Genomic DNA, 20,284 nt, shown 5'->3' with positions numbered 1-20,284 from the left:
TACACTTGCCGGTGAGTTTTGTGTTGGATCGCTTTCCACACATCAAGTTTTTGGCGCCGTTGCCGGGGATTGAAATAGATTGACAATGATTAAGTGAAGTGGAGGTCTAGATTAAGCACTTTTTCTTTTCTGTTATTCTAACTTTCACTAACACACTAACTGTTTGAAACTTTGCTTAAACTAACCAAAACCTCATTCTAGCAATAGATTGAAGTTCTGTCAATTTTCTGGGTTTGTGTGTTTATTGTTGTGTGTTTGTATGTCAGGTATAGGAAGAGCTTCCCCCATTATCTCCGAAATTGATCAAAGAACTCTTAGGAGAATCAGAAGAGCAGAAAGAGGGAAGAACATTGTTGGAGAAGAAGAAGAATCTGAGGAGGAATTCCAAGACATGGAGAGAGATACCACTCAACCTGAAGAAGGAGCCAATAACAATCAACATCAGAGAAGAGTCCTGGCCTCATACACATTTGCAAATGCTAAGCATTGTGGGAGTAGCATTCTTCCTCCCAATGTCAATGCAAACAACTTTGAACTCAAGCCACAACTCATTACTCTGGTGCAAAACAATTGTTCTTTTGGAGGAGGGCCTTTGGAGGATCCAAACCAGCATTTGTCCACCTTTTTGAGAATCTGTGACACAGTGAAGACAAATGGTGTGCCCCCTGATAGCTACAAGTTGCTACTCTTCCCATTCTCTCTCAGGGATAAAGCAACTCAATGGCTAGAGACCTTTCCAAAAGAAAGCATCAACACTTGGGATGACTTGGTGAGCAAGTTTCTTGCCAAATTCTACCCCCCTCAAAGAGTCCTAAGGTTGAAGACAGAGGTTCAAACATTCACTCAATTGGAGGCCGAGAGCTTATATAAAGCATGGGAGAGATACAAGGCTCTATTGAGGAAGTGTCCACCAGAGATGTTCACTGAGTGGGACAAGCTACAAAACTTCTATGAAGGCCTCACTCTTAAAGCTCAAGAGGCTCTTGATCACTCTGCCGGAGGCTCTCTACAACTCATGAAAACCACAGAGGAAGCTCGAAACCTCATTGATATGGTGGCCAACAATCAATATTTCTTTGCTCATCAAAGACAACGCCAACCATCACAGAGAAGAGGAGTCATGGAGTTGGAAGGAGTTGATTCAATCTTAGCTCAAAACAAAATGATGCAGCAACAGATTCAACAATAATTTGAGCAAATGGCTAAGAGAATTGATGGCTTGCAAGTGGCAGCAGTGAGCACCACAAGCCAACCTCCAACCACTTGGGTGCAAAGTGAAGAAACTCAAGAGGAACAACAACAAGAGCAGGTTCAATACATGCACACCCAAAATCCTGGAACAAATGAAGTCTATGGAGATACCTATAACCCATCTTGGAAGAACCACCCCAACCTTAGATGGGGAGACAACCATAATCAAAACCAACAACCATGGCAAAGAAACACAAGCCAAAACAATTGGAAAAACACAAACCATAACCCCCAGCCAAACACTAACCAAAACTCATATAGAAAACCACAAAACAACTACCCAAATTCAAACCAATACCCACCCAATAACCACCCTGCTAACCAAAACACTTATCTTCAGCCATCAACACTCCAAAATCAACCCACCTCACAAGACTCATAGAGAATCACCCATCTAGAACAGCTCATGGAAAAACTGATGAAAAACCAAGAACTGACCACCAAGAATCAAGAAGCTACCATGAAGAACTTAGAGAGGCAAATTGGCCAAATCTCTAAGAAGATCTCTGTTGAGAAACCATCAAGTTCACTACCTAGTGATACCATTCCCAACCCAAAGGAAGAATGCAAGGTGGTGCAACTGAGAAGTGGAAGGGTGTTGACAGATGGTGACCAAGGAGCAACAAAGAAGCTTATGGAGAATGACACTGAGCCAACAAAGAAGGATGAAACCATCAACCAAGATAAGATAAGCAAGAGTGCTTCTGAAAAGGTCACAGAGGAAGATAACAAGCCACAGAATTTAAAGAAAGGCAAGCAAATCATGGAGGGATCAATTCCAGAACAGCATCAAGTGGTGAAGAGCTCAACACCACCACTGCCTTACCCACAAAGATTTCACAAGGAAACAAAGGACCAGCACTTCCACAAATTTCTTGAAACTTTCAAGAAGTTGGAGATCAACATACCTTTGGCAGAGGCTTTGGAGCAAATGCCCCTGTATGCTAAGTTTCTAAAGGAGCTCATCAATAAGAAAAGGGATTGGAATGAGAAGGAAACTGTGATGCTTAATGAGGAATGCAGGGCCTTGATTCAAAAGGGGCTTCCCCCCAAACTCGAGGACCCAGGGAGCTTCCTGTTGCCATGCACCATTGGAGAATTAACCATTACTAAAGCAATGTGCGATCTGGGAGCAAGTATTAATTTAATACCATCCTCCCTGGTGAAAAAGTTGCACATAGAGGAAGTCAAACCAGTGCAAATGTCCCTGGAGCTGGTAGATAAGTCAATAGTGCACTCTAGGGGTATAGTTGAAAACCTCTTGGTTAAGGTGGACAACCTCATATATCCTGCTGACTTTGTGATTCTAGAATCAGATGAGGATGATGGAGACTCTGTTATACTAGGAAGGCCATTTTTGGCAACTGCAAGAGCCATCATAGACATAGAAAAAGGGGAGTTAATTCTCAGAATGCATGATCAGAATGTCATTCTGAAGGTCCTACCAGAGGAACAGTTTAGTGAAAAGAAGAAAGACTATGTGGACATTGATAAGGGAGGATCACAGCTGAAGGAAGAAATTGACAAGGGAAATCACAGCAACACCCTAAAGCCAAGGATTATGCAAATCAATGAAGAAGCCCAAGAAGATATTGAAATACTAGCTACTGAGAAGAGATATCCTCAAAAGAAGCCCATGGCCAGAAAAGAAAGGTCAACAAAAGGAAAGATGAAACACAGGAGCAAACCAAAAAGGGGTTGGAAGAACAGAAAAATCCCAACAGAAGGATTTGCCAAAGGTGACAAGGTACAACTTGTGTATCAACAATTGGGAACAAAGGATTACTACACTGTTAATCAAATACTTTCTCTTGAGCATGTGGAAATTGAACATCAAGACACTCAGAGAAAGCTGACAGTAAGGGGTGACAAGTTGAGACACCACCAACATCAACCACCTTAAAGGGAGTTCAATGTCAAGCTAATGACAATAAAAGAGCGCTTGTTGGGAGGCAACCCAACCTGAGGTAATTGCTTTTCATAGTTTTTCAATAAAAATGTTGAGTAATTGTTGTGCATTGCAAGGAGCTAAGTTTGGTGTTGCACACCAAAACAAATTGAGGGGGAATGAAAACTTCTAAGTTTGGTGTTCCACCAAAAATATCATTTAAAAACACATTCTCACCTCTTGCATGATTCCAGCTCCAAGCAATTAAACAAATTATTCAACTGTTAAATTGTTTTCTAGCTTTAATTCCATTAACCTTCAGCAAGAATACATGGTTTCACTTAATGGTTAATTTGGAACATCTGAGACAGTGACAAAACAATTAAGTTTGGTGTTCATACACAAAAAATCAATCCAAGAGCCACACTCAGTACTATGCTTACTAACCATGTAATTAAGGGCTTGAGAATCAAGCAACTTTGAGAACTATGCAGGATAGAAGCCAACATTTGAAGACATTATGCATTATAACTCAAAGAGGACATAGCAGAAAGAAAAATCAAAGGGCTGCAACTTCAAAGGTTGTATCTGAACCTAATCCTTGCTGCTGTGTGATGTTTCAAATCTGGAAGCCATTGTATTTCTTGCTAAAGTGTTCATTTAGCCACAAGTGAAATTGTTTGTGAAAAATGCTAAATCTGCACAATGCTTGTATCCATCACTTAGCTTTAAATATTGCTTTGTTTCCCATATGCTTGAATAAAAGAGTTTGGTTTGAATTGAAAAGTAAAAAAATCCAATGTTGCATGAGTATGAATGGAAGTTGGTGGTGGCACATGTGTATGATTAAATGCATACCTCATGAAATAAATGTTGCATAATATCATTCCCATTCAATTGTAAGTTAGCTTGCTGTTACAAAGACTCCTATCTATAATGAAGCACCCTTGGTAACAAAAACAGAAAGAGAAAGAGAAAGAAAAAGCCAAAATGGCAAGAAAAACAAAGAATAAAGGTTGGACACCAATGGTTTGAACCTTAGGACAAATGCCTGTGGTGTTCTTGTACTGAGATCTGCTTGGATGAGTAAATTCTAAGGGGTATCTTGAAACCCGGTCACTTAGATCAACTGATTTGGGATGGCCAATTGAAAATCCACAATAAAGAGCAACTTAGATACAAAGCACTTAGTGATCCAAAGAGATGCTGGGCATCAATGATCCTAAGAAGAATTAGTGAGCTAAGTGTCTGTGGTGGAAAGATGTTGAGCAAAATAAAAGAAAATGAAGCCAAAGGCTAAGCTGCAACATTTAACACCCAACCTCTTAAAGAATAAAAAGCTTGTTAAAGCATTATAAGCCAAGAAGAGTTAGCAAGGGAGTGAGTAAAAGGAGAGTCTTATAACAGCAAGTTAGCAAACCTTTGATGCAAGACATGTATTATGCAGCAGCAACAATAAATGAGTATCATTGTCTGCATAAATGCCCCATAAATTGAAGTTCTGCTATCTGCATAATAAGGATTTATGTGCTTTTCTTATTCATATCATGTACTCTTAGTTTTGATGCTTGCTTGGGGACAAGCAAGGTTTAAGTTTGGTGTTGTGATGACAAGTCATCATATACCCATTTTTCAAGTTAATTTCACTTGTTTTGTTAGCATTTATGCACTTTCTTGCATCCTAAGTAAGTGATTTGGAGTGAAAATGCATAACTTCTCTAAATCAAGCAACCACCATGAATTTAATGTTAATCATTGAGGTTTAAGCTAATTTTGATTGCATTTTAATTGATTTATAAGCCTCTTGAATTTAGTGATACTTTGAGTGGTTGTTTGGTTTATTATAGGTGAAGAAAAGAAAAGAAAATGAAAAGCGTGGCATAAAAAGTGTAGCCAAAGAAAGAAAAGCGTGGCCGAATCAAGGGGAAGCGTGCCGCATCACAATGGAGGAAGCAACCTTGCCCTCCACAAGGGCAGACTGCCCTCTAAGAGGCAGCATTAAGTGACCAAGCAAGCAAAGGCAACCCTGCCCTGCCCACTCTAAGGGCAGAGCACAAAATGGTGCCTTGGAGCAAGGAGAAGCAAAATCTGCCCTGCCCTTGTGGAGAGCAGGATCGGGCTCCATGAGGAAGAAAATCAAGGAGAAAATAGCTCCCATGCAAGCCACAAGGGTCGAACCAAGAACCATGAGGAAGCCAAGCCTTGAGACCAAATAGCATGCCAAGAAATCAAAAGAAAAACTAGCGTGTTTGCTTCCTCCCAGGATCGAACCCACGACTTGAAGGAAGGAACCTTGCCCTGCCCTTGGCGCGGGCAGGGCAGCATTTGAAGTTGGCGCACCAAATTTGCTTCCTGGCGCACCAACCGCGCGCAACATTCCTTTCCTGGCGCACAAAACCATTCCTGCCCTGCCCTTGGCGCGGGCAGGCATCATCCACGCACCAGCATGCAGCACGCGCACGCGCGCTTCTCAATTCTGGCAGCACCAAGCGCACGCACGCATCACGTTCTGGCGCACCAACCTTCCCGCCCTGCCCTTGGCGCGGGCAGGGCAGCTTCTGGCGCACCAAATTTCCTCCTCATGCGCACCACGCAGCTTCTGGCGCACCAATTTCTTCACCATGCGCACTATGGCCGCACCAACTTCTTGTGCCTAGCATCAATTTTCTGCCCTGCCCTCCACAAGGGCAGGGCAGCCTCCTGGAAGCAATCTTTTGGGCCAAAAATTCAAATTGAAAATTAATTTGAATTCATTTCTTCACCAATCCAAAAGCCCATCCAAATCCCATTAGCCAAGAATAGAAAGTGTATAAATAGGACTTAGTTTGATGTAATTAGGACCTTTATGCTCACTTTTGAATTTTCACTTTTACCTTGGCTTTGAAATTTTACTTTCAAGCTTCCTTGAGAGACTTGACCGAGAACTAAGAGGATCAAAGGAAAATCTCCTTCCTCAATTCTCTTGGGCAATTCTACTCTTCTGTTTCCTGAGTATTGGGTGTGTGAAATTGGGGAAATTCTGTCCCAATTCCCATTCAAGCTCTTTGCCTTTAATTTTCTGCATAATTCAATCCAAATTTTATTCTTCTCTTGCTTCTTCTTTCATTTTTCTGTCAATTGTTTAGTGAATTCAGATCTGGGAAGGAAATTGGGTTTTAGACTTTGCTACCTAAGCCCTTGGGATCCTGAGATCACTTTTGGTTCTTCTGAGAACTTTTACTGCACTTTAATTTCCTTGCTGTTTAAATTTCTGTTTGCATCCAATTCAATTTCTGCTATCTTCATTATTGCAATTTACTTTTCTTTTGTTAAGGTCTTGCAATCCCACTCCTTAATTCCCTTTTATCTTCTAGCAATTTATCTTTCTTGCCATTTAAGTTACTGCAATTTAAGTTTCTTGCACTTTAAGTTTCAGTCATTTACTTTCTTGCTCTTTAAGTTTCTGCACTTTTACTCTTCTGTTCTTTATTTTACTGAAATTTTCCCTCTCCCCTTTACATTTACTGTCATTTACTTTCTGTTAAACACAAATCACCCAATCAACACTTGATTCGCTTGACTAAATCACCCACTAAACTAAAATTGCTCAATCCTTCAATCCCTGTGGGATCGACCTCACTCATGTGAGTTATTATTACTTGATGCGACCCGGTACACTTGCCGGTGAGTTTTGTGTTGGATCGCTTTCCACACATCAGAGATTGTCGGCTTGAAGCAAGCTATGGTTATCTTGTAAATCTTAGTCAGGATATCAGAAATTATCAGGATTGATTGGAAAAAGCAAAAGAACATGAAATGGTTACTTGTTTTGCAGTAATGGAGAATAGGTTGAGGCTTTGGAGATGCTCCATCTTCTGAATCTCTGCTTTCCTACTGTCTTCTTCATCAAACACGCAAGGCTCCTTCCATGGCAAGCTGTATGTAGGGTTTCACCGTTGTCAGTGGCTACCTCCCATCCTCTCAGTGAAAATGTTCCTATGCTCTGTCACAGCATGGCTAATCATCTGTCGGTTCTCGGTCAGGCCGGAATAGAATCCATTGATTCTTTTGCGTCTGTCACTAACGCCCCGCCTGCTAGGAGTTTGAAGCACGTCACAGTCATTCAGTCATTGAATCCTACTCAGAATACCACAGACAAGGTTTAGACCTTCCGGATTCTCTTGAATGCCGCCATCAGTTCTAGCTTATACCACGAAGATTCCGATTAAAGAATCCAAGAGATATCTACTCAATCTAAAGTAAAACAGAGGTGGTTGTCAGGCACATGTTCATAGTTGAGAATGATGATGAGTGTCACGGATCATCACATTCATCCGGGTTAAGAGCAAGTGATATCTTAGAATGGAAGCAAGCAATAAGAAACAGTAGTAATTGCATTAATCCATCAAGACACAGCAGAGCTCCTCACCCCCAACCATGGGGTTTAGAGACTCATGCCGTGGAAAGTATACAATGAAACGTGTAAAAATGTCATGCGGTACCGATACAATGTCAAAAGATCCTATTAATAGTAAACTAGTAATCCTAGGGTGTACAGAAATGAGTAAATGACGTAAAAATCCACTTCTGGGTCCACTTGGTGTGTGCTTGGGCTGAGCAATGAAGCATTTTCGTGTAGAGACCTTTTCTGGAGTTAAACGCCAGCTTTTATGCCAGTTTAGGCGTTTAACTCCAAGTTTTATGCCAGTTCCAGCGTTAAACGCTGGAATTTCTGAGGCTGATTTGCCACGCCGGTTTGGGCCATCAAATCTTGGGCAAAGTATGGACTATCATATATTGCTGGAAAGCCCAGGATGTATACTTTCCAATGCCGTTAAGAGCGCGCCAATTGGGCTTCTGTAGCTCCGGAAAATCCACTTTGAGTGCAGGGAGGTCAGAATCCAACAGCATCTGCAGTCCTTTTCAGTCTCTGAATCAGATTTTTGCTCAGAACCTTCAATTTCAGTCAGAAAATACCTGAAATCACAGAAAAACACACAAACTCATAGTAAAGTCCAAAAAAGTGAATTTTAACTAAAAACTAATAAAAATATAATAAAAACTAACTAAATTATACTAAAAACATACTAAAAACAATGCCAAAAAGGGTACAAATTATCCGCTCATCACAACACCAAACTTAAATTGTTGCTTGTCCCCAAGCAACTGAAAATCAAAATAGAATAAAAAGAAGAGAATATACTATAGACTCCAAAATATCAAAGAAACATAGTTCCAATTAGATGAGCGGGACTAGTGGCTTTTTGCCTCCGAACAGTTTTGGCATCTCACTCTATCCTTTGAAGTTCAGAATGATTGGCATCTATAAGAACTCAGAACTCAGATAGTGTTATTGATTCTCCTAGTTAAGTATAATGATTCTTGAACATAGCTAGTGTATGAGTCTTGGCTGTGGCCCAAAGCACTCTGTCTTCCAGTATTACCACCAGATACATACATGCCACAGACACATAATTGGGTGAACTTTTTTAGATTGTGACTCAGCTTTGCTAGAGTCCCCAATTAGAGGTGTCCAGGGTTCTTAAGCACACTCTTTTTGCCTTGGATCACAACTTTATTTCTTTCTTTTTCTTTCTTTTTCTTCTCTTTTCCTTTTTTTTTCGATTTTTTTTTTGCTTTTTCTTGCTTCAAGAATCAATTTGATGATTTTTCAGATCCTCAATAACAGTTCTCTTTCTCCTCATTCTTTCAAGAGCCAACAATTTTAACATTCTCAAAACAAAAAATTCAAAAGACATATGCACTGTTCAAGCATTCATTCAGAAAACAAAAAGTATTGTCACCACATCAAACTAATTCAACTAGTTTCAGAGATAAATTCGAAATCCTGTACTTCTTGTTCTTTTGTGATTAAAGCATTTTTCATTTAAGAGAGGTGATGGATTCATATGACATTCATAGCTTTAAGGCATAAACTTTAAATTTTATTAATTATGAATTAAGAACAAGACTCAAAAATAAATATAAGATTAGACTAGAAAATAGAAAAGAAAAAAAATGCAAAAATAGGCTCCTAATGATAGAGGTTTTCACAGAGTTAGGACTCAACAACCTTGTTTTTGAGAAGTGGATGCTCCCTCAGCTTGAGAGGAGAGCTTTTGGCGTTTCATCTCTTGGAGTTCACGCCCCTGCTTCTCTTGCTCCTTCAGCAATTTACAGAGCATGCAATTCTGATTCTGCTGTTCTTCCTTAAGTTGCTCCATAGTCTCTTGCAACTTGGTGATAGATGCTTCTAGGCTGGCCCAGTAGCCAATTTCAGGAAATTCAGGGAGGAACTCCTGCGCCCTCCTTTTGATAGAGTTGTCTTGCACTTGTCCTTCCATTGACTTCTTGGTGATTGGATGTTCAATGGGTATGAATTCATCTACTCCCATCTTCACCCCAGCCTCTTTACAGAGCAAGGAGATCAAGCTTGGGTAAGCCAGTTTAGCTTCAGTGGAATTTTTATTTGCAATTGTGTAGATCTCACAAGCAATCACATGATGAACCTCCACTTCTTTTCCAAGCATAATGCAATGAATCATCACTGCTCTCTTGATGGTGACCTCAGAACGGTTGCTAGTGGGCAATATGGAACGCCCAATAAAGTCTAGCCAACCTCTTGCAATTGATTTGAGGTCTCCCCTCTTGAGTTGGTTTGGGACACCCTTTGAATTGGTTATCCACTTAGTTCCAGGGAGGCATATGTCCTCTAGAACTTGATCCAACCCTTTATCTGCTCTCACCATTCTCCTATTAAAGGAGTCAGGATCATCTTGCAGTTGAGACAACTTGAAGATTTCTCTTATTTTGTCCAGATGGAAGTACATAACTTTCCCTCTGACCATGGTTCTGTAGGTATGGTAAGCGGTTCCAGTCATTCTCTGCTTATCTGTTAGCCACAGATTTGAGTAGAATTCCTGAACCATGTTCCTTCCAACCTTTGTCTCAGGATTGGTTAGAACTTCCCATCCTCTGTTTCGAATTTGCTCTTGGATCCCCGGATATTCATCTTCTTTCAGATCAAATTTTACTTCCGGGATCACTGACCTCAAACCCATTATTTTGTGATAATGGTCTTCATGTTCTTTGGTTAAGAACTTCTCTTGATTCCAAAGATTCTTTGGATTATTCTCTTTCTTGCCTCTTAAATTGGTTTGTATTCCCTTAGGAGCCATGATCTTGATGAATCTTGGCTTAGTGATCACGGAAAAGTACACCAAACTTAGAGGTTTGCTTGTCCTCAAGCAAAAGAAAAGAGAGAAAAGAGGGGGAGGAAGAGGAAATTCGAATGGTGTGGTGGAATGAGGGGGGACAAACGTGTATTTATAAGGTGGGGAGGGGAGATTTCGAAAAGAAAAGAAAAATTTGAAAGGAGATTTGAGAAGATATGGAAAGAAGTTGAAAAAGAGAGTGAGTTTTTTGAACAAAATTTGGGAATGATTTGAGAGATTTGAAGAATGATTTGAGATGATTTGAAAATGAATGATGAAAGGTTGAAGTGTATTTATGTAGAAGAGTGTGGGTAAGAAAAGGAAAGTTTGAAAAAATTTGATTTGAAAACAAAATTGTGGTCCCCCCACCTTGCTGGCGTTAAACGCCCAGAATGGCACCCATTCTGGCGTTTAACGCCCATTTGTTGCCCCTTTTGGGCGTTTAACGCCTAGCCAGGTGCCCTGGCTGGCGTTAAACGCCAGAAAGCCTTTATCACTGGGCGTTTTTCTAAACGCCCAGGATGCTGCACACCTGGCGTTAAACGCCCAGAATGGTGCCCATTCTGGCGTTTAACGCCCAAAATGGCACCATTCCTGTCGTTAAACGCCCAGAATGGTACCCATTCTGGCGTTTAACGCCCAAAATGCCCCTTACTGGCGTTTTTTCGCCAGTAAGCTCTTTTTCTCTGCTTTTTGAGCTGAATCCTTCTGTAACTCTGTGAATTCCTTCGTTTTTGATACTTGCTTCTGTAAAAACAAATCATATAGCCTCCTAATGACTGGGTTGCCTCCCAGCAAGCGCTTCTTTACTGTCTTTAGCTGGACCTTTACTGAGACTCACTCAAGTCTCAGTTTTGAGCATTCCTGCTCAAAATTGCTTTCAAGATAATGCTTGATTCTCTGTCCATTAACAATGAACTTTTTGTCAGAATCAATATCCTGAAGCTCAACATATCCATATGGTGACACTCCTGTGATCACATACGGACCCCTCCACCGGGATTTGAGTTTTCTTGGAAACAATTTGAACCTGGAGTTGAAGAGCAGAACTTTTTGTCCTGGCTCAAAGACTCTGGTTGACAACTTCTTGTCATGCCACTTCTTTGCCTTTTCCTTATAAATTTTTGCATTTTCAAAGGCATTGAGTCTGAACTCCTCTAGCTCATTCAACTGGAGCAATCTTTTTTCACCAGCTAATTGAGCATCCATGTTTAGGAATCTGGTTGCCCAGTAGGCTTTATGTTCCAGTTCCACAGGCAAATGACAGGCCTTCCCATACACCAGTTGGTATGGAGAGGTTCCTATAGGAGTCTTGAATGCTGTTCTGTATGCCCACAGAGCATCATCCAAGCTCTTTGCCCAATCCTTTCTCCGGGCTATCACAGTCCGTTCTAGGATTTTTTTAGCTCTCTGTTAGAGACTTCAGCTTGCCCATTTGTCTGTGGATGATACGGAGTTGCCACTTTATGGCTAATTCCATATCTAACCATAGCAGAGTGTAGCTGTCTATTGCAGAAATGAGAGCCCCCATCACTGATTAGTACTCTAGGAACACCAAATCTGCTGAAGATGTGTTTCTGGAGGAATTTTAGCACGGTCTTGGTATCATTAGTGGGTGTAGCAATTGCTTCTACCCACTTAGACACATAGTCCACCGCCACCAGAATGTAGGTGTTTGAGTATGATGGTGGGAATGGCCCCATGAAGTCAATTCCCCATACATCAAACAATTCTATCTCTAATATCCCTTGTTGAGGCATGGCATATCCGTGAGGTAGGTTACCAGCTCTTTGGCAACTGTCACAGTTACGCACAAACTCTCGGGAATCTTTATAGAGAGTAGGCCAGTAGAAGCCACACTGGAGGACTTTAGTGGCTGTTCGCTCACTTCCAAAATGTCCTCCATACTGTGATCCATGGCAATGCCATAGGATCCTTTGTGCTTCTTCTCTGGGTACACATCTGCGGATCACTCCGTCAGCACAACTCTTAAAGAGATATGGTTCATCCCAGAGGTAGTACTTGGCATCTGAAATCAATTTCTTTCTTTGCACACTGCTGTACTCCTTGGGTATGAACCTCACAGCTTTATAATTTGCAATATCTGCAAACCATGGAGCTTCCTGAATGGCAAAGAGTTGCTCATCTGGGAAAGTCTCAGAGATCTCAGTAGAAGAGAGGGACGCCCCAGCTACTGGTTCTATTCGGGACAGATGATCAGCTACTTGGTTCTCTGTCCCTTTTCTGTCTCTTATTTCTATATCAAACTCTTGCAGAAGCAACACCCATCTGATAAGCCTGGGTTTTGAATCCTGCTTTGTGAGTAAGTATTTAAGAGCAGCATGGTCAGTGTACACAACCACCTTGGACCCTACTAGATAAGATCTAAACTTGTCAATGGCATAAACCACTGCAAGTAATTCTTTTTCTGTGGTTGTGTAATTCTTCTGTGCATCATTTAGAACACGGCTAACATAATAAATGACATGCAGAAGTTTGTTATGCCTCTGTCCCAACACTGCACCAATGGCATGATTACTGGCATCACACATTAATTCAAATGGTAATGCCCAATCTGGTGCAGAGATGACTGGTGCTGTGACCAGTTTAGCTTTCAGGGTCTCAAATGCCTGCAGACACTGTGTGTCAAACACAAATAGTGTGTCAGCAGCTAGCAGATTACTCAGAGGTTTTGCAATTTTCGAAAAATCCTTTATAAACCTTCTGTAGAATCCTGCATGCCCCAGAAAGCTTCTGATTGCCTTAACATTGGCAGGTGGTGGTAATTTTTCAATTACCTCTACCTTTGCCTTATCCACCTCTATTCCCCTGCTTGAAATTTTGTGCCCAAGGACAATTCCCTCAGTCACCATAAAGTGACATTTCTCCCAGTTTAAAACCAGGTTAGTCTCTTGGCACCTTTTCAGGACAAGTGCTAGGTGATTAAGATAGGAGCTGAATGAGTCTCCATATACTGAGAAGTCGTCCATGAAGACTTCCAGAAATTTCTCTACCATATCTGAGAAGATAGAGAGCATGCACCTCTGAAAGGTTGCAGGTGCATTGCACAGACCAAAGGCATCCTTCTGTAGGCAAATACGCCAGAAGGGCAAGTAAATGCTGTTTTCTCTTGGTCCTGAGGATCTACTGCAATTTGGTTGTAGCCTGAATAGCCATCCAAAAAGCAGTAATAATCATGACCAGCTAGTCTTTCTAGCATTTGGTCTATGAATGGTAAAGGAAAATGATCCTTTCTGGTGGCTGTATTGAGCCTTCTGTAGTCAATACACATGCGCCACCCTGTGACTGTTCTTGTAGGAACCAGTTCATTTTTTTCATTATGAACCACTGTCATGCCTCCCTTTTTGGGGACAACTTGGACAGGGCTCACCCAGGGGCTATCAGAAATAGGATAAATAATCCCAGCCTCTAGTAATTTAGTGACCTCTTTCTGCACCACCTCCTTCATGGCAGGATTTAGCCTCCTCTGTGGTTGAACCACTGGTTTGGCATTATCCTCTAACAGGATCTTGTGCATGCATCTAGCTGGGCTAATGCCCTTAAGATCACTTATGGACCACCCAAGAGCTGTCTTGTGTGTCTGATGAGCGGATAATTTATACGCTTTTTGGCATTGTTTTTATATAGTTTTTAGTAAGTTTGAGCTACTTTTAGGGATGTTTTCCTTAGTTTTTATGTTAAATTCACATTTCTGGACTTTACTATGAGTTTGTGTGTTTTTCTGTGATTTCAGGTAAATTCTGACTGAAATTGAGGGATTTGAGCAAAACTCTGAAAAAGGCTGACAAAAGGACTGCTGATGCTGTTGGAATCTGACCTCCCTGCACTCAAAATGGATTTTCTGGAGCTACAGAACTCCAATTGGCGCGCTCTTAACGGCGTTGGAAAGTAGACATCTAGGGCTTTCCAGCAATATATAATACTCCATACTTTATTCGAAGAATGACGACGTAACTTGGCGTTGAACGCCAAGTACACGCTGTTGTCTGGAGTTAAACGCCAGAAAAACGTCATTATCCGGAGTTGAACGCCCAAAACACGTCATAACTCAGAGTTCAACTCCAAGAGAAGCCTCTGCTCGTGTATTGATCAAGCTCAGCCCAAGCACACACCAAGTGGGCCCCGGAAGTGAATTTATGCATCAATTACTTACTCATGTAAACCCTAGTAGCTAGTCTAGTATATATAGGACATCTATCTATTGTATTAGACATCCTGGATTGTATTTTGAATCCTGTGATCACGTTTTAGGGAGCTGGCCATTCGGCCATGCCTGAACCTCTTTCACTTATGTATTTTCAACGGTGGAGTTTCTGCACACTATAGATTAAGGGTGTGGAGCTCTGCTGTACCTCAAGTATTAATGAAGTTCTATTTTCTTTTCTTCGGTCTCTATCTTATTCTTATTCCAAGATATTCATTCGTACCCAAGAACATGATGAATGTGATGAGTTAGATAACCCTCATTATCATTCTCACTTATGAACGCGCGTGATTGACAACCACTTCGGTTCTACATGCAACAGAGCTTGAATGCGTATCTCTTAGATTCCCCAACAGAATCTTCATGGTATAAGCTAGATAGATGGCGGCATTTATGAGGATCCGGAAAGTCTCACCTTGTCTGTGGTATTCCGAGTAGGATCCTGGGAATCCGGAAAGTCCAACCTTGTCTGTGGTGTTCCGAGTAGGATTCCGGTAATGAATGACTGTGACGTGCTTCAAACTTGTAACCTGCTGGGCGTTAGTGACAGACGCAAAAGAGGGATTCTATTCCAGTAGGGGAGGGAACCAACCGGTGATTAGCCGTACTGTGACAGAGTGCGTGAGCATTAGTTTTCACTGCGAGGATGGGATGTAGCCATCAACCATGGGTGATGCCTCCAGACTGGTTAGCTGTGCGAGTGACAGCCGCATAGGATATTTCCCCGAGAGGATGAAAGTAGCCACAGCTGATGGTGAACCCCTAAACAAAGCTTGCCATGGAAAGGAGTAAGAAGGATTGAGTAGAAGCAATGGGATAGCAGGCGTCCTTGAGCCATACAGCATCTGCATATACTTAACTGATACCTCTACTAATGAATCTACATAAGTATTTCTATCCTTTTTATTATGTATTTTCTTTTTATTTTATTAATCAGATTTAAACCCATAAATCCAGTTTTAATCTGCCTAACTGAGATTTGCAAGGTGACCATAGCTTGCTTCATACCAACAATCTCTGTGGATTCGACCCTTACTCACGTAAGGTTTATTACTTGGACGACCCAGTACACTTGCTGGTTAGTTGAACGGAGTTGTGAAAATAAACAGTGCCCTAAGAGTATATTCATTCAAAATCCAAGAAACATAGATCACAATTTCGTTCACCAAGTTTTTGGCGCCGTTGCCGGGGATTGTTCGAGTATGGACAACTGACGGTTCATCTTGTTGCTCAGATTAGGTAATTTTCTTTTCAAAAATCTTTTTCAAAATTTTTCTTTTTATTTTTCGTTTTTCAAAACTATTTTTTTCGAAAAAAAATTAATAAAAATCCAAAAAATTAGAAAATCATAAAAATCAAAAATATCTTGTGTTCTTGTTTGAGTCTTGAGTCAATTTTTAAGTTTGGTGTCAATTGCATGCTTTTAAATTTTTTCTTGCATTTTTCGAAAATCCCATGCATTCATAGTGTTCTTCATGATCTTCAAGTTGTTCTTGATAAGTCTTCTTGTTTGATCTTGATGTTTTCTTGTTTTGTGTTGTTTCTTGTTTTTCATGTGCATTTTTGCATTCATATTTTCCATGCATTAAAGATTTCTAAGTTTGGTGTCTTGCATATTTTCTTTGCATCAAAAATTTTTCAAAATTATGTTGTTGATGTTCATCATGATCTTCAAAGTGTTCTTGGTGTTCATCTTGACATTCATAGCATTCTTGCATGCATTCATGATTTTGATCTAAAAATTTCATGCATTAAGTATTTTTGTTATTTTTCTCTTTCATAATTAAAAATTCAAAAATAAAAAAAAAATCTTTTCCTTATTTCCCTCCAAAATTTCGAAATTTTGGGTTGACTTGGTCAAAAATTTTCAAAATTAGTTGTTTCTTACAAGTCAAGTCAAAATTTCAATTTTAAAAAAATCTTATCTTTTCAAAATCTTTTTCAAAATCATATCTTTTTCAAAATTTTTTATTATTTTCGAAAAATTCAAAAATATTTTTCAAAATTATTTTCAAAATCTTTTTCTTATCTTTTTATGTAATTTTCGAAAATTCACTAATAATTAATGTGATTGGTTCAAAAATTTGAAGTTTGTTACTTTCTTGTTAAGAAAGGTTCAATCTTTAAGTTCTAGAATCTTATCGTGTAGTTTCTTGTTAGTGAGGCAAGTAATTTCAAAATTTTTGAACTAAATCTTTTTATCTTTTATCTTATCTTTTTCAAAAATTTTATCTTTTTCAAAAATTTTATCTTTTTCAATTTTGATTTCAAATCTTTTTCAATCAACTAACTAACTTTTTGTTTGTTTCTTATCTTTTTCAAAACCACCTAACTACTTCTCCCTCTTCTATTTTCGAAAATATCTCTTTCTTTTTCAAAAGTTCTTTTTAATTAATTAATTGTTTCATGTTTAATTTTAATTACATTTTATCTCTAATTTTCGAAAATTACTCACCTCTTTTTCAAAAATTAATTTCGAAAATTCCCTTTTCTTTTCTTCTTCTATTTAATTATTTAATTACTAACACTTCTCTTCACCTCTCTTCATCCAAAAATCCGAACCTCCTTCTTCATTCTTCTACCCCCTTTCTTTTTCTACTAACATAAAGGAATCTCTATACTGTGACATAGAGGATTCCTCTTTCTTTTCTTGTTTTCTTCTCTTTCATATGAGCAGGAACAGGGATAAAGGCACTCTTGTTGAAATTGATCCAGAACCTGAAAGGACTCTGAAGAGAAAATTAAGAGAAGCTAAATTACAACAATCCAGAAGCAACCTTTTAGAAATTTTCGAACAAGAGAAGGAGATGGCAGCCGAAAATAATAATAATGCAAGGAGAATGCTTGGTGACTTCACAAAGCCAACGTCCAAGTTTGATGGAAGAAGCATCTCCATTCCTGCCATTGGAGCCAATAACTTTGAGCTTAAGCCTCAACTAGTTGCTTTAATGCAACAAAACTGCAAGTTTTATGGACTTCCATCTGAAGATCCTTACCAGTTTTTAACTGAGTTCTTGCAGATCTGTGACACTGTAAAGACAAATGGAGTTGATCCTGAAGTCTACAGACTCTTGCTTTTCCCTTTTGCTGTAAGAGACAAAGCTAGAGTATGGTTGGATTCACAACCCAAGGATAGCCTGGACTCATGGGATAAGCTGGTCACTGCCTTCTTGGATAAATTCTTTCCTCCTCAAAAGCTGAGCAAGCTGAGAGTGGATGTTCAAACCTTCAAACAAAAAGATGGTGAATCCCTCTATGAAGCTTGGGAAAGATACAAGCAGCTGACCAAAAGATGTCCATCTGACATGTTTTCAGAATGGACCATATTAGATATATTCTATTATGGTCTCTCTGAATTTTTGAAAATGTCACTGGACCATTCTGCAGGTGGATCTATTCACCTAAAGAAAACGCCTGAAGAGGCTCAAGAACTCATTGACATGGTTACAAACAACCAGTTTATGTACACCTCTGAGAGGAATTCCGTGAACAATGGGGTACCTCAGAAGAAAGGAGTTCTTGAAATTGATGCTCTGAATGCCATACTGGCTCAGAACAAAGTGTTGACTCAACAGGTCAACATGATCTCTCAAAATCTGAATGGATTGCAACATGCATCCAACAGTAATAGAGAGGCAGCTTCTGAAGAAGCTTATGATCCTGAGAACCCTGCCATGGCAGAGGTTAATTACTTAGGTGAACCTTATGGAAACACCTATAACTCATCATGGAGAAATCATCCAAATTTCTCCTGGAAGGATCAACAAAAGCCTCAACAAGGCTTTAACAATGGTGGACGCAATAGGCTGAACAATAGTAAGCCATATCCATCATCTTCTCAGCAACAGACAGAGAATTCTGAACAAAACACTTCTAATTTAGCCAATATAGTCTCTGACCTGTCAAAGGCCACTTTCAGTTTCATGAATGAAACAAGATCCTCCATTAGAAATTTGGAGGCACAAGTGGGCCAGCTGAGTAAGAAAGTTATTGAAACTCCTCCCAGTACTCTCCCAAGCAATACAGAAGAAAATCCAAAAGGAGAGTGCAAGGCCATTGATTTAATCAAAGTGGCCGAATGTACAAAGGAGGAGGAGGACGAAAATCCTAGTGAGAAAGACCTCCTGGGACGTTCCTCAAGCAAGAAGGAGTTTCCTATTAAGGATCCTGAGGAATCTGAGGCTCACCTAGAGACCATAGAGATTCCATTAAATCTCCTTCTGCCATTCATGAGCTCTGAAGAATATTCATCCTCTGAAGAGGATGAAGATGTGACTGGAGAGCAAGTTGCTCAATATTTAGGAGCTATCATGAAGCTGAATGCCAAGCTGTTTGGTAATGAAACTTGGGAAAGTAAACCTCCCTTGCTCATTAGTGAACTAGATACTTGGATTCAGAAAACTCTACCTCAAAAGAAACAAGATCCTGGCAAGTTCTTAATACCTTGCACCATTGGCACCATGAGCTTTGAAAAAGCTCTATGTGATCTTGGGTCAGGGATAAATCTTATGCCACTCTCTGCAATGGAGAAGCTGGGGATCATTGAGGTACAACCTGCCTTGTTCTCATTACAATTGGCAGATAAGTCCATAAGACAAGCTTATGGAATAGTGGAGGACGTGCTAGTAAGGGTTGAAGGCCTTTACATCCCCACTGATTTTATAATCCTAGACACTAGGAAGGAAGATGATGAATGCATCATCCTAGGAAGACCTTTCCTAGCCACAGCAGGAGCTGTGATAGATGTCAACAGAGGGGAATTAGTCCTTCAATTGAATGGGGACTACCTTGTGTTTCAGGCATATTGCCATCCCTCTGTGACAAAAGAGAGTAAGCATGAAGAGCTTCTCTCAGTTCAGAGTCAAGAAGAAGAACCCACACAATCAAACTCTAAGTTTGGTGTTGTGAGGCCACAACCAAACTCTAAGTTTGGTGTTCAAACCCCATATCCAAACTCTAAGTTTGGTGTTGGGAATACCACACTTAAGTTGACCTGATCACCTTGTGGTTCCATGAGAGCCACTGTCAAGCTATTGACATTAAAGAAGCGCTTGTTGGGAGGCAACCCAATTCTATTTATCTAATTTTATTTTATTTTGTTTCTTTGTTATTTTTGTGTTTTATTAGGTACATGATCATGAGGAGTCACGAAAAAAAAAAAAAAAAAATTAAAAACAGAGTCAAAAACAGAAGAAAAAAATTTTTCACCCTGGAGGTAGCACAGACTGGCGTTCAACGCCAGTAAGGTGCATCTATCTGGCGTTCAACGCTAGAACAGAGCACCATTCTGGCGCTGAACGCCCAAAACAAGCAACAACCTGGCGTTAAACGCCAGGATGGTGCACAGAGAGGACAATCTGGCGCTGAACGCCAGAAACAAGCATGAAACTGGCGTTCAACGCCAGAAACATGCATTACATGGGCGTTTAACGCCCAGAACATGCACCAATGGGCGTTTGAACGCCAGGATGATGCATAAAGGCATGTTACATGCCTATATGGTGAAGGAATGGTAATTCTTTTCACCTCAGGATCTGTGGACCCCACAGGATCCCCACCTCAGGATCTGTGGACCCCACAGGATCCCCACCTAACATGTTCCCACCTTACCTTTTAATCCTAATCACACTCTCCTAATCTAAATCTCATTTTCAATGTCACACTTCCTAAAAACCTTCACCTATCACCTCAATTCCTCTTCCCAATTACCCCATTCACCATTCACAT

The sequence above is a fragment of the Arachis stenosperma genome, chromosome 7 (genome assembly GCF_014773155.1).
Source record: "Arachis stenosperma cultivar V10309 chromosome 7, arast.V10309.gnm1.PFL2, whole genome shotgun sequence".
Classification (NCBI taxonomy): domain Eukaryota; kingdom Viridiplantae; phylum Streptophyta; class Magnoliopsida; order Fabales; family Fabaceae; genus Arachis; species Arachis stenosperma.
The sequence above is the reverse complement of the archived record's forward strand: the minus strand, read 5'-3'. Positions refer to the sequence as shown.